This window comes from Glossina fuscipes, unplaced genomic scaffold, assembly GCF_014805625.2.
Source record: "Glossina fuscipes isolate IAEA_lab_2018 unplaced genomic scaffold, Yale_Gfus_2 1, whole genome shotgun sequence".
NCBI classification, from domain to species: Eukaryota; Metazoa; Arthropoda; class Insecta; order Diptera; family Glossinidae; genus Glossina; species Glossina fuscipes.
In genome coordinates this window covers 23,594,928-23,614,658 of record NW_023998415.1, presented here as the reverse complement: position 1 = coordinate 23,614,658, position 19,731 = coordinate 23,594,928, and the positions used below count along the sequence as shown (strand labels likewise).

The 19,731-nt window shown below is 34.1% G+C and overlaps 1 protein-coding gene across 3 annotated transcripts in view; it reads left to right on the top strand.

Moving 5' to 3' along the window:
- The first annotated feature begins 857 nt into the window (after positions 1-857).
- Positions 858-19,731, top strand: part of LOC119631731 (serine-rich adhesin for platelets) — a 55,742-nt gene continuing 36,868 nt past the window's right edge. For all 3 annotated transcript variants that reach the window (XM_038024193.1, XM_038024192.1, XM_038024191.1), the window contains exon 1: positions 858-1,215. The gene's annotated coding sequence lies outside the window, so the exon portion shown is untranslated. The remainder of the gene's footprint in view (positions 1,216-19,731) is intronic.

Sequence of the window (19,731 nt, the reverse complement as noted above, 5' to 3'; positions counted from 1 at the left end):
ACTTTCTCGGGAGATATTCTCTTATATGTAGTCCTAGATCTTCTATATTGACTGCTTCTTGTGTTCATTAGATAAGTTCGAAATTATCGTTTCTCTGGATATGCATATTCAAATAGCTTTTTAAACGATTCCTATCTGAATGTCTTTCTCAGATATAGCTCGGGCGGGCAACTAATCAGTTGCATGCATGTGATAACAATTCGACTTGAATCTTAATCGTATAATTTCTCGCTGCTTTTCATCTCTCCTTATACTCTAAAAACTCTTATATTTGTTGCGGAAGCTTTCATTTACTCTCTTATGTAAAACACAAACATATGCACGTTTCCTTTAACACGCAATCCTGCACAAAAAGCTCTTTATTGCCTCCTGCCTTGTCGTGTGTGTGTGTGTGTATGTGTGTGTATGTGTGTGTGTGTGTGTGTGTGTGTTTTTCTTTCGGTTTCCATGTCCAGAGCTTAGATTGCTTCAGTTGCCTAAGAGCGACAACAGTTTGTTGCTTAAGCCCCGGCATTTAAGACGTGTTTTTCTTATCTTGGGACTTCTGCCTGTGTGTGTCCGAGTGCTAAGCCTCCCAAAACGAATCTCAAACACAATTCAAACAATCGCCATGGCCTGAAATCAGGAAATGAAATAAATCCCAGCCTTTTTTTTTTTTTTTTTTTTTTGTTTCGCATATGAATGAAAAAATTGAACTACAAACCTATGTAAATATATGTGCGAAATAACAAAAAAAAAAAAAAAAAAAAAAATTAATAAATAAATAAATAAATAAATGAATAGATAAGCACAATACAAACATTTGAAAAATAATTAATATTTTAATATTATCTGTATGTATGTATTTATGTATATATATATTTGAATATATATACATATATGCGAAACGAAAAAGAAAACAAACTTAATCTGCTCATGAATAATTCGAACAATTGTAATTTCAATAAAAGAAAAGAAAACGTGCGCGTCTTGGTCATAAAGATTTGTTTAAGTGCACAGACACACACATATGACTGCACTGTATTTGTGAGAAGCAATAGTAGTAAATGAAAACGCAACTATTTTCATACACGTTCGTATCTGCGTATGCGGCGCCTATACCCTGTGCGATGGATTAGAAACGCTTTCTCAAGTGTTTTTCTGACTTTTTATGGGGAAAAAACATATTTTTGGTATTTAAGTAAACATGTATGTTTGAGCATAATGTAGTCGATAGTAAGTTAAAGTTTAAATATATGCATATGTTTAAATTGATATTGATAAATATTATATAAAATAATTACAAGCATTCTTTTAAGGCAGACACTGTATCACAACGAACTAACACTGGCCAGTGATTTCAAAATAATGCACAAAAGCACATAACTCATATCGAAAGTCAATTCAACGGCTTTCCAGTATCCAGATTCCTTTTACCTAAAACTCACACTTGTTTTCTACACAAATTCAATGCATGCCAATCCATACCGCATACGATTTATCTCGCTTGAAAGAGAACAATATCACGCACGATAGTTTTTTAAAAAACATGCTTCTTATGTTATTTGGTTAAATGAATCGTATTCCAACAAATATTTGTCATTTTGTTATTCACATTCTTTGTCAGAACCATTGTGGCAACACAACAAAAGTTCAGATATTTCTAGAAGAAGAACCGTGGTCAACTGACTATCAAAGGCAGCTTTTTAAAGAGCTTTGCAGAGATTATATCGGAAACTGTATAGTACTACTTACCTGTCGATCGAAATAGATTTAAGTTTCGTTTTGATTGTTATCAGCAATCGCTGATCGATTCGAATCGATGCACCTCGCGCCTTGACGATGGAAATTCTGAAAACAATATTTTTGAAACAGATTTTCACTGTTTTCTCTTACGTGCGTAAAGATTCAGCACAATAACGCAATTAAAATGCGTTTGCCCCTCCCATTTTCAATAAATAATCAAAGTTTGTAAAGCCATAGGTCTCAATGGATGTTCTCTTAACATTTTGTGTAAATGTTTCCTTTAATGTAAATTACATGCGATATGCTTAAAATATTTACGAGACGAGGTAACACAAGTGAATATAAAAACTCATTTGTTAATATAAAGGCAGCAGAGCAGATAGATTTAAAGGGACCAACTAAAAATGGTTGCATCATTTCAACGTAAAAGTTTCTTCTCTCTTTCTAGAAAGCAATTCTTATATCAACCAAATCTATTGATCCGAAGGAACGAAAAACTTAAATACTTAAATTCGATATTTATCATGTTTTTTTTAGACTGGTGTACAGCGAGAGGTGCGATCATCTAATATTTTTTTTATTTATTTTTTCTGAGTAACTGAACAGATAAGAATCGCGTATACTAAGTCCGTGGTTCGCGAGTTCAAATCTCAAGTGCGGGAAAGTGTATTTTGGTCGTAGCTAAAGTGAGTTGTCAGTCGGTAAGGGCATAGACCTTAAACTTAGATTGGACACACATCCACTAGACTTCAGCCACCATTTCCTTATCTCTTTCTCTATCGTCATCTTGTTAGGCAAATAGCTGGCATCCTCTGAATGACATTCAGTCGCATTCATAAAATAAAAATTTGTCTTCTTTTGTCCACCCAATTGAAACTTTCCACTTAAGCACTCACCAAGCATACGGATCCCTAGTACTAGTAACATGTACTAGTCCAGTTTTAATGGGAAAAGCCCTCAAAAGACTTGTCTGGCCACTACGATGAATGACTGGCTTTATGCCCCAATGCTCAAATAATATTTCTTATTATAAAGAACTGTACTTGTCTCGAGCAGCTTATGGTACTTTATGCATTGAACTTTAGTCTTTTGAAACGTCTTAATAAAAATAATGCAAACATATTTGTACACGAATTGTCGTGAGATCAAGCTGCACTACATTTGCTATCCCGTCTCGGACGTTTGGACGAAATAATCACAGATTTTGTAAAAGTATATATATAAGGACTGTCCATACGATTGTTTCCCCCTTTAATGTGAAAGGTTGAAACTTGGTGAAAATGCGTCTTGCAAGCGGACAAGCGATCACTTCTGAAAGCGAGCACGGTCTACTCACAATCTTATAAAATATGTAACTTATGGAAAAGATCGCCCTGTTATTGTGCACAAATCCTCAGTTGGGTCATTTAAAGATATTTTCAGAAAATATTCCCAATTAGACTTATTCCACATCCACAACCAACTGCCCGATGTTAAAAGATATTTTTTGATGCATTTAGTAATTGTTTTAAAGATTGTTTGAAAAGATCCCTTCGGTAATTCCTCAATCATCACCGATGCATACACTTTACGTAATACTTTGCTTTATTATTATTATTCTGGTCTTGTTACAATTCAAATCTCTTCACTCGACTTTCGGCTCTATTGCGATCCACTGTTCAACTCTCCTACGACTCGCTTATGCATGGCTCGACTGGTTTGGCCTTCCGAAAATATTCAGCCTTTATAGCCTTTCACAAGCAAGTTACCATTACCGCTAAATTTGTGCCAATTGTTGTTAATCTATTCGCCAGTTGCCAGATGCATGACGCAGGTAACACGCCATTAATGAATATATGGTTTTCGATTTATTTAGCATTTAGTTTCTTCAAAAATCGACCAATTTTCAAGAAAACTCAAATCATCAAAAACCGCATTATCCACAACTACAATTCGCTTTCAGGTGGCTTTCAGGTGGTTGGACGACGACACTCGAGTGTAGTAGTAGCAGTAGTAGTATTAGTAGTAGATCCAAAATAAATTTTCGGCCAAAAACAACTTGAAAAATTGACAATCCACTTAACTATTTAAGTATTGTCGACCTTTCACTTTCACAAAAGTCCTTTCCTCAGAAGAGATTTTTTGAAACGTAGCGAATTTATGGCAGGAGGATTGTTAATGTATTTAACGTATTCAATTTAGAATATCTGCAGTATTAGGTCAGGTCAGAGACCAGATTTCCCTATGGTATTTCGCCTATGAAAAACTTCACAGTCGGTCGACAAACAGCTAACATCGGGGGTCTTAGCAAGTTCCGTCGGCATTTTATACCTTGCGTTTGAAGGCGATTCGATATCACTTGAATTTTATGCACTTTAGGTTCAGGTCAACGCTTTGCTTAAACATGTAAGACGTCATATAACTGCTACGCTACTAATACACTTTCGCAGTGAACATAGTTATTTAGTTATGTGCTAACTGGGACTGATTAAAAAACTTGTTAGCTTTAATTTGATATTTGTGCAACTGAGCACACACATATACACAAAAACATGAACTTTATCGCCTTAGGTCAACAATGTGCAAATTGAATCCAATATCGCAAAAAAAAAAAAAAAACTAGTTGGGTAAGCAGGCAGAGCCTGGCAACGCGAACTTAACTTTTCCTTTAACTTTATTCTTTTTAATTTGTTAGCAAAAATACATTGCGACGTGCACTAACAGTTTCAGTTCGAATCGTATCGACTACCATTTTTCTAACAGTCAAGTGTTGTGTTGGGCTGTGCTGTACTCTCTATAATTTATCCAAGAATTAAATACACACCCATTCCTTGCCTTTGCATAATCCTTTACTCAAAAATGCTTTGAAAGTAATTAAATAATAAGTAGCTACGACAGCATGTAAAAACAGCATGCGTTCTAACGCCAAGTCCATGCATTTTTTGTGGCTATATATGTAATTGCGATTGCGTGCGATTTTTACGGCTAAATGTGATTATCAAATAGGTCCTTATTGCATTCGTATCCTCTTTATGTGCAAAAATTATTTGCGACTTGTTGTCCTTCTTGTTAATTTATCGTCATTTGTTTCACAGTTTTGCTTTGATATATCTTTGCAGGACTTGTTTTGTCTTGCTTTCTATTCTCTTTTCACGGTTTCAGTTATTTCATCTTTGATTTGAACTGGTTGAGTAAAAGATATCACCTCGTTGCATGTATGTGTATGCTACATATAGCAAATAATAAAAATCATGGCATTCTCCCTTTGGTCATATAAAAACAAAAGATTCTTTCAAACAATTAGAAAAAGAAACGATAGCGATATATATATATATATATATATGTGTGTGTGTATACCTTTATAAGAAAATGTAAAATGGAAACAAACTATATATGTAACTAAATATGTAGGCGCGTCGGATAGCTTAATGGTAGTAGTTGAAAATGGAATACAACATGCAATGACGTCATGAAATTGCACAGTTTTATATATTAAAACAAAAAAAAACCACTGAAACAAGAAGAGCAAAAATATAATGGTGAAAGAAGAAACAAGGCAAAAATACCGAGATTTTTATACTTTATATATACATATATATATATATATATATATACACATATGTTTTAAAAGTAAAAAAAAAAAAAATATATATATATATATATATATAGGTACATATAAATTGTATTCATACGAATTGTGAATACCTGACGCCCTGAGCAAATTATATGAAAGATGAAAAATGCTTAGTTTTTGGAGAGCGAAGAGGAGCGAGAACAGACATTTTCACATAAAGAATTTCTTCAAGTTTTATATTCATTGATATTTATGACAAATTGCAAACCAATGTTTGTTGTCTTACTTTATAAATTTATAGTTTCGTTATCACTTTAATCTCTTAGGTATATTTGACATATTTGTCCATTTGTTTAGTTTGAATTGTAACGCGCGTCAGTTCAACTTTCAAATATCATAATCAATTGTCTTAGCTATGGATTTTTTTTAATACCAGGGCTACCAGGCGAAACTGGACAAATGGACAAGTTGCAATCAATCAGACATAGGCATACATTATTTATTAAGATATCGCGAGACAAACGCAATGATAACATCAACATACCACTATCCTCGTTTGGACACTAGAAAAAAAAAAAAAAAAAACAGAAAAAAAACTAAACTTTCCCCAGAGTTCACTATATAATAATGAAGTGAAAAAAAGTGGAAAACGAAAAGAATAAATAAACAAATAGAAACGTGTGCTGTTGTGCTGGTTTCGTGTTTCCGATAGTCTGAGCTAACACCGAAAGTGCACTAATAGCTTTTAACGCTTAGTAAATATATTTAAAAACTTTTAAATGATTATTAAATGATTCCACACAAAACTCCGACGTTTTGTGTGACAATAAAGTTCACCAATGGCGGCATTCATGCCATTTAAAAATAATCACAGTTTCAGATTTAAATTTAATCAATTGTAAGACATATAATACGGAATGACATTAATAATATATGAGCAGATCGATTAGATAGAATTTTTAATTTGAAAACTTAATAAATTGCCGGGCGACAGAATGAAACCTTATATATGTATATAATGTTCTGTTCTCTTACAATAAAGGTCGAATTTAGGAAAGTTTAGTTTGCCAATTCACGCTTCTTCCCTTCCTAAGAGATATTAGTAACCCTAGCCGAACCACGTGCTCTCATAACAAATCATATCACAATTGGGCTCACAACTTCACACTCAAGAAGGAAGCCCCATAGCTTGAGCAGGAAGTTGTTTATAATTTTAATTCATTTAGTTATGCAAACAGGCTACATACACATATACATAAACATAAAACATTATACAGAGACCACACATATATCTAATCCCGTCATGGAAGGATGAGTTTTATATTCATACGCCCAGAACGAAGTTTCACCATGCCCGTCTGTCCATCTGTATAATGTGTGCTGTAAACATTTTCTGAGTCGCAAAATCGAGACCAATCGACTTCAAATTTGGTAGAAAAACTTTAGGAGATCTTGCACGCAGTTTGGCATTGAAAATGGCTTAAATCAGTCGAAGGACACACCTACGGTACGACGTGAAGTGAGAACACCTCTCTTGTTCAACGAAAATAGTATATTGGTTTTTTAGTTCATTACTCGAAAACTGCAGCAGATAAACTGGCGAAAATTTGAACATCTATTCAACGCTGATGCTGCAGTACCCGTATAAAAACGAGAAAAATTAACAATGCCCACGCAATGTTGTAGTGTACCAAAATTGAATTTTTTTATTCAATACCTTTATGGCGCCCAGAAGCAAGCTTCCAAAATCTCAAAAAGGATCACAAAATCTTGGCCAGTTTCAAATTCGGAATGCAGCTAAGCGTGTCCGCCTGTTCAGTCCGTCCATATGTCCGTCTATCCTGCTACATAGCACCTGCGGTAAACATTCACAAGATATCGCCTACAAATTTGCAAAAAAGGACACGCCTGCAACACCCACCTGCGTATGCAACAAAAACTGTGAATACCTTTGCTTTCCCCGCCCGCTTCGTTAGCCCCGCCCATCCAATATTATAGAGTGCGAAAATTTATTCTTGTTTTCTTTTTCTTTTTAGTCTTTCTTGTACTAACGAAAATGGGTATAAAAGATTCCGTCACGACCGAACATAATTTTCTTACTTGTTCGAGTTGAAATTATGTCAAAAACAAAATAAGTAAAATAACTACATTCATCCGTGACCGAGTCCCTCATATCCACCACCTTTCTCAGCTTCTATGCATTGTGAAATAAACAAAAGACTTTAGCTCACAATAGAAATGATCCTCAAGCTTTCGTCTTGTTCCCGTTAGGGTTACACAATTTGCCTAACGTTTGCAACGATAAAATTACATGCATCCGGGACCATATAAACCAACACATATACACATAATCGTGCATGAGTAACAGAACTCATTCGACGATTTACAAAGTAAGCCTTTAAAGCTGTGTCCAGAAAAAAGAAATTTGATTTAAAATTATCCTTATCACGCTTGTTAGGTTAAGCTTGAAAGACCAGTCAACTGGCCCCAGTGGTATCACAATTTTGACGGTTTTCGTTTATTGCTTCAAGTCTCGACTCAAGTTCAGAAATCATGCTACAGTTGCGACCGACATTATCAAACAATTCTTTATAGAGCAAACTTAGCTTTCCCTAAAGGAAACATTCTTTCATTTTTGAAGTCATTTGCAAGAATGTTTTCTCTAAAAACACTTTTCTGTATTAGAACACAGCACAGTACGTGTCTTAGCGATTCGAACGATTGAAGCGAAATTTATTTACTTTGGACTTTTCTCGCAATTGGGAATGAAACACAAGATGTCGAATCAATTTAAATGTAAATCAACTAAGCGTCGGAGGAGAAAGCCTGCTTCGTTGCACGTAAACAATTTATATTTGTACAGGCACGAGCAACAGCAGGTTAACGAAACTTACGGAAATTCTCTTAACACATTATTCCTTAACTTGAGGCATGTTTACGCATCGAAATGCAGCTGCAATGAAGTTTAAATTCTTGGTGCAGTTGCTGTTCCATTAGCCGAATGCTCTGACAATGCAATGACATTAAATCGTTGTAAGATCTATGGCTTTTTATAAAATTCTTGTTCTTGTTGTAAAATATTTTGTATAATTGAATCCTAATTGAAGGGAGAGAGAGCACTAGGCAAGCTATTGCCACCCATAGCTTTTACTGCTAATTAAATTTGGAATAATGAACGACTCAGGATCATCTTCTTCCAGCTACAAACGCATGTCATTAGCTTGTGAAGAAAAGCGAAGAGAAACAGCAACAAACGCAATCCTCGTAATCCTTGAGCTTTTCCTTCACGCTAAGCTGTGTGGCATTACTTAGACACTAAGGAAAAGTGATTTTGCGGTAACAGAACAAAAGTAACCGAAAATAACATGAAAAGCTTTAAACAAACGAAAACTGCATCGTAATTATGATAAATGATTTTTGTTTTTCTTTTTTTTTGTTTGTTTTAAATCTATATAAAAACAATTATGTGAGTAAGTAAATCAAGAAAAAAAGTTCACATCAATTTGTCTTCGCTGCACACACAATTACGTTTATTTACGTATTGCTTTCTAAAGAAAATCGACCTCACTTCGATTACGATGCAATTATTAGAATCAGTCATCCGCGATGTCAATTGTCTGCAATAACTAAAATTGCTTTACACAATTGACTGTTAATAACGGTATCGATGCTGCTGCCAAAATTTTCAATTTTTTCTTTTTTTTATTATTATTATAAAAATTTCAAGCGAGCTTAGTTGTATACTTAACAAAGAGCTTTTAAAATGTTGACAAATAATTGGCAGATCGGAATAACAATATGACAATAATAATGACTACAAGCCATAACTGAAATGAAACGTAGTCTAAACCAGTGTTTCCTAACCTCGTGTTGATAACACGAATCAGTAATAATTTCATAATTTGAAATCCGGCGAACCATCAATGTGAACGAATTCTTTCAAAATTAATAAAACAATTGTTTGTATGCTGTGTGTAATGCTGTTGCTTTCCAAGTTATATACAAATACTTATTTGTACCGATATTTAGTTGATTTGATTTTGCTTCCCCATCAAGAAAGCAGTCAGTCATCAGTACAATCAAGAAGATAATCTTCACTACTCACTTTTACTTCGATCGCGATTGGTAACATTTATCTCCCTTAGTTAGAGTTAGTTATGCTTGAATTACAATAAGACCCTCTATAGTTAACCATGACTTAACCAAGTCTTCTCTCCATTCCGTAAGCAAACTAGAGTTAATTATAAATGGAAAATGCCGCGAATACCGCGAATACCGCGAGTAGTATGCCAATGCTTCAATATAATTGATGGGTCAATGTCGTATGTTTCGTAATGCCCTTGCAGTCATCAAACGCTAGCCAACACTTTCCTTTGTGTATTCTCAAGAAAATTTCAGTACATAAGATGCCATCTTCGCCTCCTGGAGCATTTCGACATAATTCAGTAAGCAATAACACAATCATATCAGATAATTATGATCGCGCCCCAAAGAGATGGCCGACTAACACGATCGAAAGCCCACTTGGCGGTCACCATGTTCTCAAAGTAATTGCCCCAATCCATATCGCGACAAGTCAATGCAACTCTCCTCAGGTACATCGTAAACGTGACACACGAAGAAAAAAGCCATGTTTATCCCTTTTATAACTAACTTTTATAACTGGGGTGATTTTCAATAAATATGTTATCTTCTCAACAGGCCAGTGCAAATTTCGATTTCTAGAGCTATAATCTTCTAGAAATACTTTTTTTCCGTCATTAACGGATGAATAACTAACCTTTGGATATAAATAAAATTTGAATTTCAAACACAGAGTTGCAATTTTATATTCAAACGAAGGTCCGGGACATCTGTTCTATCGATATATCAATCAATATATAGTAACACATGTATAGTAAATCCTATATAGTTTAGTTAATATTTTTTTTGGAACTTGACGGCACCTTCAAGATAATAGTTGTACACAGTAAAATTCATATTTATTTCTATTCCCACTTATTTGCGTAAGACTTTTTTAGTATTTAATAGAGTTCGTGTTATGAGTTACTTGAGCGTCACAAGCGGACTTCATGGAGGAAAGCTTCATGGCTCAGCTTAAAGCTCTAACAGGAAAACTGTACACTTTGGAAGCTGCTTTTTAAGGAGAACAAGGGAAATTATTAATAATTTCTTATTTGGCAATAACAGTGGCTACGTGTACCACCCAAACTTAACTAGTTAACAGTGAACAGCACAATCGGGATATGAAGTTTATATTTGTGGAGAAAATTTAAAATAATAACTAATACCTGTGATGTCCACGGATATAAGAAGAAAATTAGAGATCGAGTAGATAGTCAGCGATGAAATCGATTTTATTATATGTACGATTTAACAGATTTTGGATGAAGTTAAAAGTGTACACTTTGCTAGCGTAAAATTAAATAGGCTTAATATGCGTAATGATACGACGCTAACGGCCATAAAATAATTGTTTGCACTGTGCCAATACCAGTTGCCAAGCAATTATACGTTCATTGGCCGCCGTTTGCTTTGATTACTTTCCACAAGTGGTTATAATTTTCCATGATTTTCTCTTTATACTTTAAATAATTTTTTTTTAATTTGCCTACGATCTGGTAAAGCTATTTGAAATGATAAACTAACGTGTGATGTATAGGATGTTGGTGGGTTGGTTTTTCCATAGTACACTATTGGTGAATGTCATTTATTTATCTTTACTATTCGCTATCAAAGGGAATGCACTAGTTTCATTTTATCTCTACACTGCTCAGAAATTTGCATTTATACGTGGGTCGGGATGGTATATTAACAAGTCGTTCGATCTTTGGAATAGGCCATATTCAATTTATTCAAGGAGATATTTCTTAAAGACTCTTAAAGAGTTTCCTTACCCTTCGATTGTGTCAATGTATAAGTTATAATGAGGTCTTCTTAGACCCACTACTGAAGGATAAGGGTATACTGTTTGTTTTTTTTTTTTTTTTTTTTTTGTTTCATAATGTATGTAACACTGAAAAGGAAGCTTTAGAGGCCCTATAAGATATACATATTCTTGATCAGCATGAAATTTTGCATTGAATCGTGAGTCTGTCCGTCTGGACATTGTTAGTTGTTGGTACTCTCATGAAAATATTACTTTTAAATTTGATGAAAACATTGAAATTTTCCGCCAGCAGATTGGTATTGAAAATTGGCCAAATTGGTTGGAGCAGAAGCCTGCAGTGGACCATAAAATGAACGCAACTTCGTTTTTCTTAACAAAAATTTGTGGGCTTTTACTCGTTACTTGGAAATTAGCAATGCTCAAAGGCTAAAATTTTTCACATATACCTTACGCAACCCTCTACTCTTTACGTGCAAGAGTGAGAAAAATCGGCCATGCCCACATATAGTGGCAAGTGATTAAATTTAATATTTTTTCACTTTTTTGAGGTCTTATGCTAATTTATGATAACGCAACCAAGACAGAATGTTTTAAAGTAGTTCCTAAAAATGGATATGGTAGACACGACGATGTGATGGATTAATTTTTTCCTAATAATATCGGCGATATGGGTACCAAATAAAAGAACTTGGAGAATAGAATGGGAAAAGCGAAGTGTGTTACGCGATTAAGACTCAATTCAGTTTATTACGTTATAGAGCGAATAATATTGTAAAGGGTCGTCACAGTTGAATAGCTGTTAATTAGCTATTTATTATACCTAACATTTCTGCTTTTTGCTATCCACGTCATTGATTACTAAAGAAGAAATGCTCAATACATTTTGTCAACATTATTATTGACAGCTTATCAAATTAAATACCCAAAGCTACATTAAATTACTTATTCAGATGAGGTGTTCAGATTGTATTCTAGAGATTTAATCACATCCACTACTGTAGATGTAATATTCCTTCGCTACTCGGCACAACTCATCTAAATTGCATTTCATTATGATGTTATTTTGTATTGAGCTTTGTTTTACCTATGTTGTTCATGTATATAAATAAAAAGGAGAAAAAGTTGAACGTTCAGAATGAAGCGCGAAATTGGATTTTCGCCTTAGTTATATATAACTTCAACTATTCAAATATCGCTTAACAGTTTTTGATAGAAGGACATAATGTTTCTACGCAATTTTTTTAGAGTAATTGTTTACTGGTCATAAAAGGTGGCGGGATGGTGTAAAGTTTAAAAATCTTTTACAATTAACTTGAAAAAGTCAGTTTGCATTCACACTTCTTTGGAAGGAAATTTTTCCAGTAATTAAAACTCAAACCCTCCTTAGTCTTCTCGAACTTATCGACCTTCGTTCTATTATAGTTTATTTTAAAAAAATATATACGCATTTCTTGCTACTTACGAAGCAATTTGTACTAAATCAAAAAAAAAAAAAAACAAAAAAAAAAGGAATACATAACTTCTTCTCCAAGCAGCAAGAAATCTAATAACAAAGGTTAAAAGTCGAAAACACGAAAAATAATTCAATACTGCTCCTAACACATTTACTTAAGCAAAAAGCACCAGCCTTCCTGTCTTTAGTCTTTGTTGAATCAAAAAAAAAAAAACAAAAACAAAAGAAAACAAAAGGGAAAAAAGAAAAAGAGAAGAAAAATCAAAAATGAAATAGAATCACGACAAAAAAAACTGTTGTTGTTGTTCTATATATGCCTGTGTTTGGGAAAAGTAACTACCCCCGTTCATAAAGTGTATAAACTCCGACTCATATGTACAGTTGTATAAAGCTCTCACAAACATTTCAACCTAATTAAGGTTTCGTTTATTACTGTAACTTAAGGGATGTATGGACTAATTCTTCGCTTCACGCCCGAACCTATACAAAAAGATTCCAATTCAATAATTGTTAGTGATCGCTGGTCTCTCTATCCAATTAGGTGTCACTGCATGCCGCCTTGATGGAAATGTTACTGTACAGATATTGATCCAAAAACATGGTACAAATATTTAGCCAACAAACATACTTACACACCAAGTGCTAAAGTTTATTAACATCATCATGCTATACTGTATCATATGAATTCCTTCCGGCTTACTATTTAGCCTCTGTAGAATCTCTCGGTTTTCTTAAATATTTTCATAAATCCAATTGTAGAACGGTATGGCAAGTACCGCAAGTAAGTTCAGCAAATTTAATAAGTTTTGTATTTCTCTTGTTGAGTGATGGCTGACTTGTGATTAATTAATTATTAAATATTTGCTTTTTTTATTAATTAACTGTTATTATAATTTAAATAAGTGAAAACAGTATATTGGGATACCGTCCACCATTAAACATCTTGTCCCTAATGCCACTATTTGAATAACGACTTGTCAAAATACGGCATTATGTGGGAAATAGCTGAACAAGTGATGCGATTCGAATCGTTCGGATCGTTTCGATTTTGAGCGTTCGTCCTTGAGTCGAACAAAAATCGTCGTGCAATATTTCATTAAAACATCTCATACAAGACCCCGCGGCCGAGAGAAGAACAGCCAAGCCTACATCGATTCAGAAACTGATTCTGAAACGATCGGTATAATAAAAGGTGGCTTTATCGCGAGTCCTTCTGCGTGCTGCATACATAAGCACAAACTCGAAACATTCCCTGGCACTTGGTTTATTAGGTTTTATTGTTTGAGCTGACCATATATATGTACAGTTGGTATAGACCTTGAGACACGAGCTCATTTCACCTCAACTACAATGATTATTGCAACAGTTCCAACAGGAATTCAAAATTTTAGTTGATTAGCTACTTTACATGTTGCACAAATTTCTTACTCTCTACCGATTCGCAAAGATTAGGTGCCATAGCTAGGATGAAGGAATGCTTTATAAGGGTTAACTTGAATTAACAGTTGCCATGTGATTGCCATGTAATAATTATAGCGTTAAACGAAGAGTGTTGTAGGGTATGTATAAAGTTGGGATATTTTCCTCAATTATTTGTATCCTTTTCCTATAATACGCTTCTATTTATCAAAGCTGAAACGGTTTCGCATTAGCCGCTATTCCGCTTTCTCAAATCTATAGCAAATGTATTTACGCACCGCAAGACATTCGGTTCGTGAAAGAAAGACTGCGATGCATACGTAAATGTCTTTCGAATTCTTTAATTGTTTACAAATATTTTGCAGTGATATTATGCGAAAAAGTGCTGTAACGAAATGATGTAAGTTGTCGATGTCAAAAGCATTGCCGTATATTGCTAGCAACAATCACGCAAGAAAATTTTTATATGGGATACATCATGACATCCGATGACGCTATAAAAGAGAGCGAGAGAGCGAGAAAACACGTAAACTTACGCAATTACTGACTTTTCATCGATACGCGCCTATGCGGTATTAGAATGTATTGAATAGAGCTAGGCGTGGATACGTGCGTTTGCTTAACATATTGTGTGTACGGGCAGAGGTGATGTAAAGTTCAATTTTTGATTTTTCTATACGTTTGGAATTTTTGTGCGAAATCTTCTCTATTATTATTATTATGTTTGCTACCTTTCACATTATATTTGCATTTCTCATAACAGTTATCGAGTGCTGTTCTTGCGTATCGTGGTAAGGCCCGTCGCCAAGTTAATTTATGAAAATGCATATCTCAATTCTTTCCCTTCATTTTTCTTTTGGAAAAGAATAAAACTTGTGCCTTGAACCGAATGCGTATAGCCGGGTAGCTGGTAAGATTGTCCGACCGACGTTCTGCACATATCTAAAGATTGATTCGTAAAGAAATTTCATTTTCTTTGTCCAAAACAAAAATCGATTTCTTTATAGTGTACATAACTTAACTTTATTAAGAACAATAAAATTCAATAGATTTAAACTCTCAGTGATCTCACGAGTTATCATTCGGCGGTTTGTTTCAGTTAATTCCGTTTGCCTATCGACTGGCACCTACTGACCTTCCAGAACGTGAAGCAAAAGCGTCGAAACGAAATTTTGCAAACCAGCTTTGGCACTGGCATCACCTGCACACCCATTCAATCTTGGCTTGAATATCAATTTGATCTCCTCGTTAGTTATAGAAGTAAAGTGTGACGAAAATGCTTCTTTCGACTTTCCATAGACATCAACGACGTCAAACGGCAACTTTTGCGCAGAATTAAGCAAAGTTTTTGCCACAAAAGCATTACAACATCAGCCATTAAATACATGAAGGCAGCGCGCCTTAAATGTCGACTTGGCTGCGAAAAAATGCAAATAAATCCAGTGTTGGGAAAACAGCTGAAAGGAAGAATTTTGATCCCCTATTAAAATAACTTGGAAAAAAATGGGTAATCTTTCATGCTTTCTATGCCTTCGACCCTTTGAAGTTATTTCGGAAAACCTTTCACGTAAATGCTCCTCAAATCCGCCTGCATGTTTGATCCAGAAATAGTCCCGTTAATGGTTTACTAACAATTAGAGATAGAGAGTCATCGACATATCAAAAATCCCTAGATCAGGTAGGCAACAAATTTTTGTAAGTATTTGAAGGTCTCTTCGTGTCAATAAAGCTCACTGTAAAAATTTTAAACATTATATGCCTTATAACGGTTTTTTTTTGAAGATTGAAAATTAAAAATGATCAAACTGACCTATTTGGTAGCTTTAGTGTTAAAGTGTAAGTTTTCATGGAGATTGCGCGCATAATTCATATTTGCTTGAAAGCAAGTTTGCTTTGCGAATTGTAACATGCAGACGGAAAAGAAATGCGATACGCGAAATATTACTTGCTTACAATATGATGTTTCTAAGGTACAATCAAATAATCGAATACTTGCAGTTTACACTAAAAGTTATGTTCTATTATCATATACATGCGTAAAAATTAGAAATCTTGCTGACGTCACTTTACTTTTGATTTTTCCACTTTTTCTCAAACAGAAACACGTACGCACGTAAATATTGCTGCTAGAGGGCTAATGCACTCACGCATAGATCTAATCAATACATCATATCATAACATACATATGTTCATAGTGCGTAGCCTTACGTACCATGTCGAAAAAAAATCAGTAATTGGGTTCGCTTCATTTTTTCCCCCTTTTTTTGATGAGGTAGCACAAAATCAGTTTGTTGCGCAAATGTTGCTAGCAAAATTTCCCATCTTATAATGCACAGACATTTCCAGGTTAACACGATTACTATACAACACGATTTCGAAAAATTAAACAAGCCTTGTTATACCCATTACCGAAGGATGAGAGATTCATTTTGTCGAAACGTTTCCCAGGCCCATAACGAAGCTTCAGACACTCCATAAATTAGATACATTCCTAATCAGCATCAAATTCTAAATAATTTAAGCATATCCGTCTGTCCATCCGTCTGTCCGTGTAATATATGTGTATGTAAACATCCTCCTGACCGCAAAAGTGAAATTTGGCGGACACTTTGGAAGTTCTTGCTTGCAGGTTGGTATTGAAAATAAGCTAAAGCGGTCGAAGGGCGCGGCTAGAGCATCATGTCAACTGGAAACACCTTTGTTTTTCAAAAGAAATTGAAAATTGGCATCGACTACAGCAGATATATCTCCAACAATATTAGCGCATATTCTGTGGGCGATGCCGCAATACCCAGAAGCAGTAAAAAAAAACCTTGACCATGCCTATCCAAAATTATAAAACACAAAACAAATGTTACCTTCTTCCAATACCTCTATAATGCCCAGGGGCAAGTTTCAAAAACCGCATAAAGTATATAAACTCTTGGTCAGCTTCAAATTCTGGATGTACCTAAGCAGGTCCGTTTGTTCGTCTGTCTATTCGTCCATCTGGCCAAAGGTGTAGTATATGCGGGAAACATTCTTCCGTTCGAAAGAGCGAAAATATCAGCTACAAATAAACTGGTCAGGGCACAGGCCTAGAGAGTCCACACGCCCATCCCCGAAAAACTTTGAAAACATTTGCTTTCCGTGTTTTTTCGTTTATTGCTCATAACGCGCAACACTCACACCGAGTAAATTTTTACTTTTATTCTGGAAATAGAAAAAATCAGCCGTGCCCACCCAATAATATAGAGGATGAATTTAATTTAATATCTTTTCATTTTTGGTAGACTTTTTTAAGATAACTGTCATATTTCATCTTAATGTTGAACTTCATATATATATATATATATATATATCTGTAAGAAAGTGTTTGTTATAAAATTTTATACCTTAAGACTTGGTCTCGATATAACACGGTACACATCGCATTCATTTACATTAAACCAAACTATCTTGTAAAACGATCTTAATACAGCTCGTGTTTGGATACAAAAGGGTACAAATTTTTTGCTCGACTTTATATCCAAGTTTAAATTATATGATTCCATGTCGTAGTTTAGTTTGGGTGAAAAATATGGAAAAGGTACGTATAACACGATTTTAATGCAGCAGTGTACGAATTAACCGCGTTAAGCGGACGACGCCTGCATAATACTCTCGTTGATGTTGATGTCAATCAATTAGCGAAAACTGCTTCTCAGCAAATATGATAAAGCAACTTTTTAATTTGTTGCTATTCTTTGTATGCATAAAACTTTGTCGTTCCTTCCCCCCAGTCAGACTCTGACTTATGATATATATATATATATATATATGTATATATATATATATATATTGTTTTTGGCCATTATCAACAAGCAACAGCTCGTTAGTTAGTAATTTTTTCTTTACCTTTTTCTATTTTTTTCTTACACTTTTCTTGCAAATCTTTTGTAAACATGTAAGCAAGGTACTGATACGTTAAACTAACTGCCGTTATGTGTCTAGTGTATTGAAGTTTTTGCTGATGCGTGTGTTTAAGTACTACAATGCTGTTAAGAGCTCTCTCTCTTTTGCTATATATTTTATTTAAAATGTGTACATATGTGCATGTATTCTCCTCGTCCTTTCATCTTATCATCACAGACTGACTATCTTGTTTCGTAAGTTGTCACTTAAAGTGGTACTTGGCATAAAGTATTTGTGTTCATGCACAATATCTTTTTCTTTACATTTTTATTTCATCTCTTATTTTTTATTTTCCTTTTCTTTTTTTTTTGTTCTTTTTTTTTTTTTTTTTTTTTTGTCATCTTTTAAGTACCTCAAATTATTTCTAATGCATTTTTCTTATCATTAGTTAAGGGGCAAAAAAGAACAAACATGTTTTCATAAAGAATTTTATGTTTTTTTTTTTTTTTTTTTTGGATTTTGAATTCACATCATTACTTGGGTCAACAGCGTGCACATGCACATAATAATGCCCTCTCTTCCCTTTGCCCGCCTTCATACACATACAATTATTTAATAAATTACTTTCCGGAAAGCGAGTCACTCTTGGTCATTAAATGACTATTATAATGGGTTTCTTCTCCTTTTCATTCCAGCCTTTCTTTCCATCCTTTTTTATGTTTTTCTGCTTTTTAATTACATATTGCTGGCAATATTGTGTCGTGTACGCTATTGGACTAATGGCCTTTTTTAATTTCGCTTATAATTAACTTTATTGTTAACAATAATTAAACAATTTTAAGAATATAATGATACTTTAGAAATTTGTTTGCGCAACATTTTCAATACTTTTAAACTCTTTACCCAATTGTTATACAATAAAAGCGATAGCGAAGCCATAGAGTTCTCCAGTTTTATCCAGCAACTAAACACTTTCGACAGTATATACGATTAGGAGGGACTTTGTCTCAATAAAATTTCCTCCAATCATTCCTTTTTCCCTCCTAACAGCTTTAATATATACCCCAATAGATTTCATTGTTACACAAAAACGAATTCAATATCTGTCATATCTTCAAATGTAATACATTAGCATCTGCCAGTCATATACATAAATAAGACAATAAAGAAGAATAGGTGATATGTGAAAGAATTACATAAATTTCATGTCAATTGAAGTCTTGATTCAATCGGGCTCAGTGCTCATAACTCATAGTCAACCAAAAACGAAAAGTGTTTTAACAACCAAAACTTCCAGAACAACTTTTGTTGTACAGCACGAGCTGTTCACAATTTATAGGAAGCGAGCCACCATTAATAATTTCTCAAAATTTTGGCATAAATTTGAATTTTCTCTCAAAACCTAATATCATATAATTTTGACAAATAGAGAGGAAAAAAAAAATAATTGCAAATCTACCTACATCGTGGACTATACTGAATTTATGTATGAGCTCAATGTATGCCTTTAAATTGCATGATTTTTCAAAGAAATTATGTGCACTGTAAACTTGACAGATAAGTGTATATTATATAAGCGGATAATAGTATTCGGGCAGCATTTGCTCTAGAAAGAAAACATACGCACCTTAAGTATCAAGTTCTTTACCTTTCTAAATTTTGCTCTACTGTAAGGTTTCTAAAATTAATTTGAATTTTAATACGTATCTATTCTTAGATATATATATATATATATCGAAGAAAATTTCGGAGGATGCTATTATGAGCATTCATTTACTTAATCGTAGTTAAGAATAGCATATGCGTATATATATATAT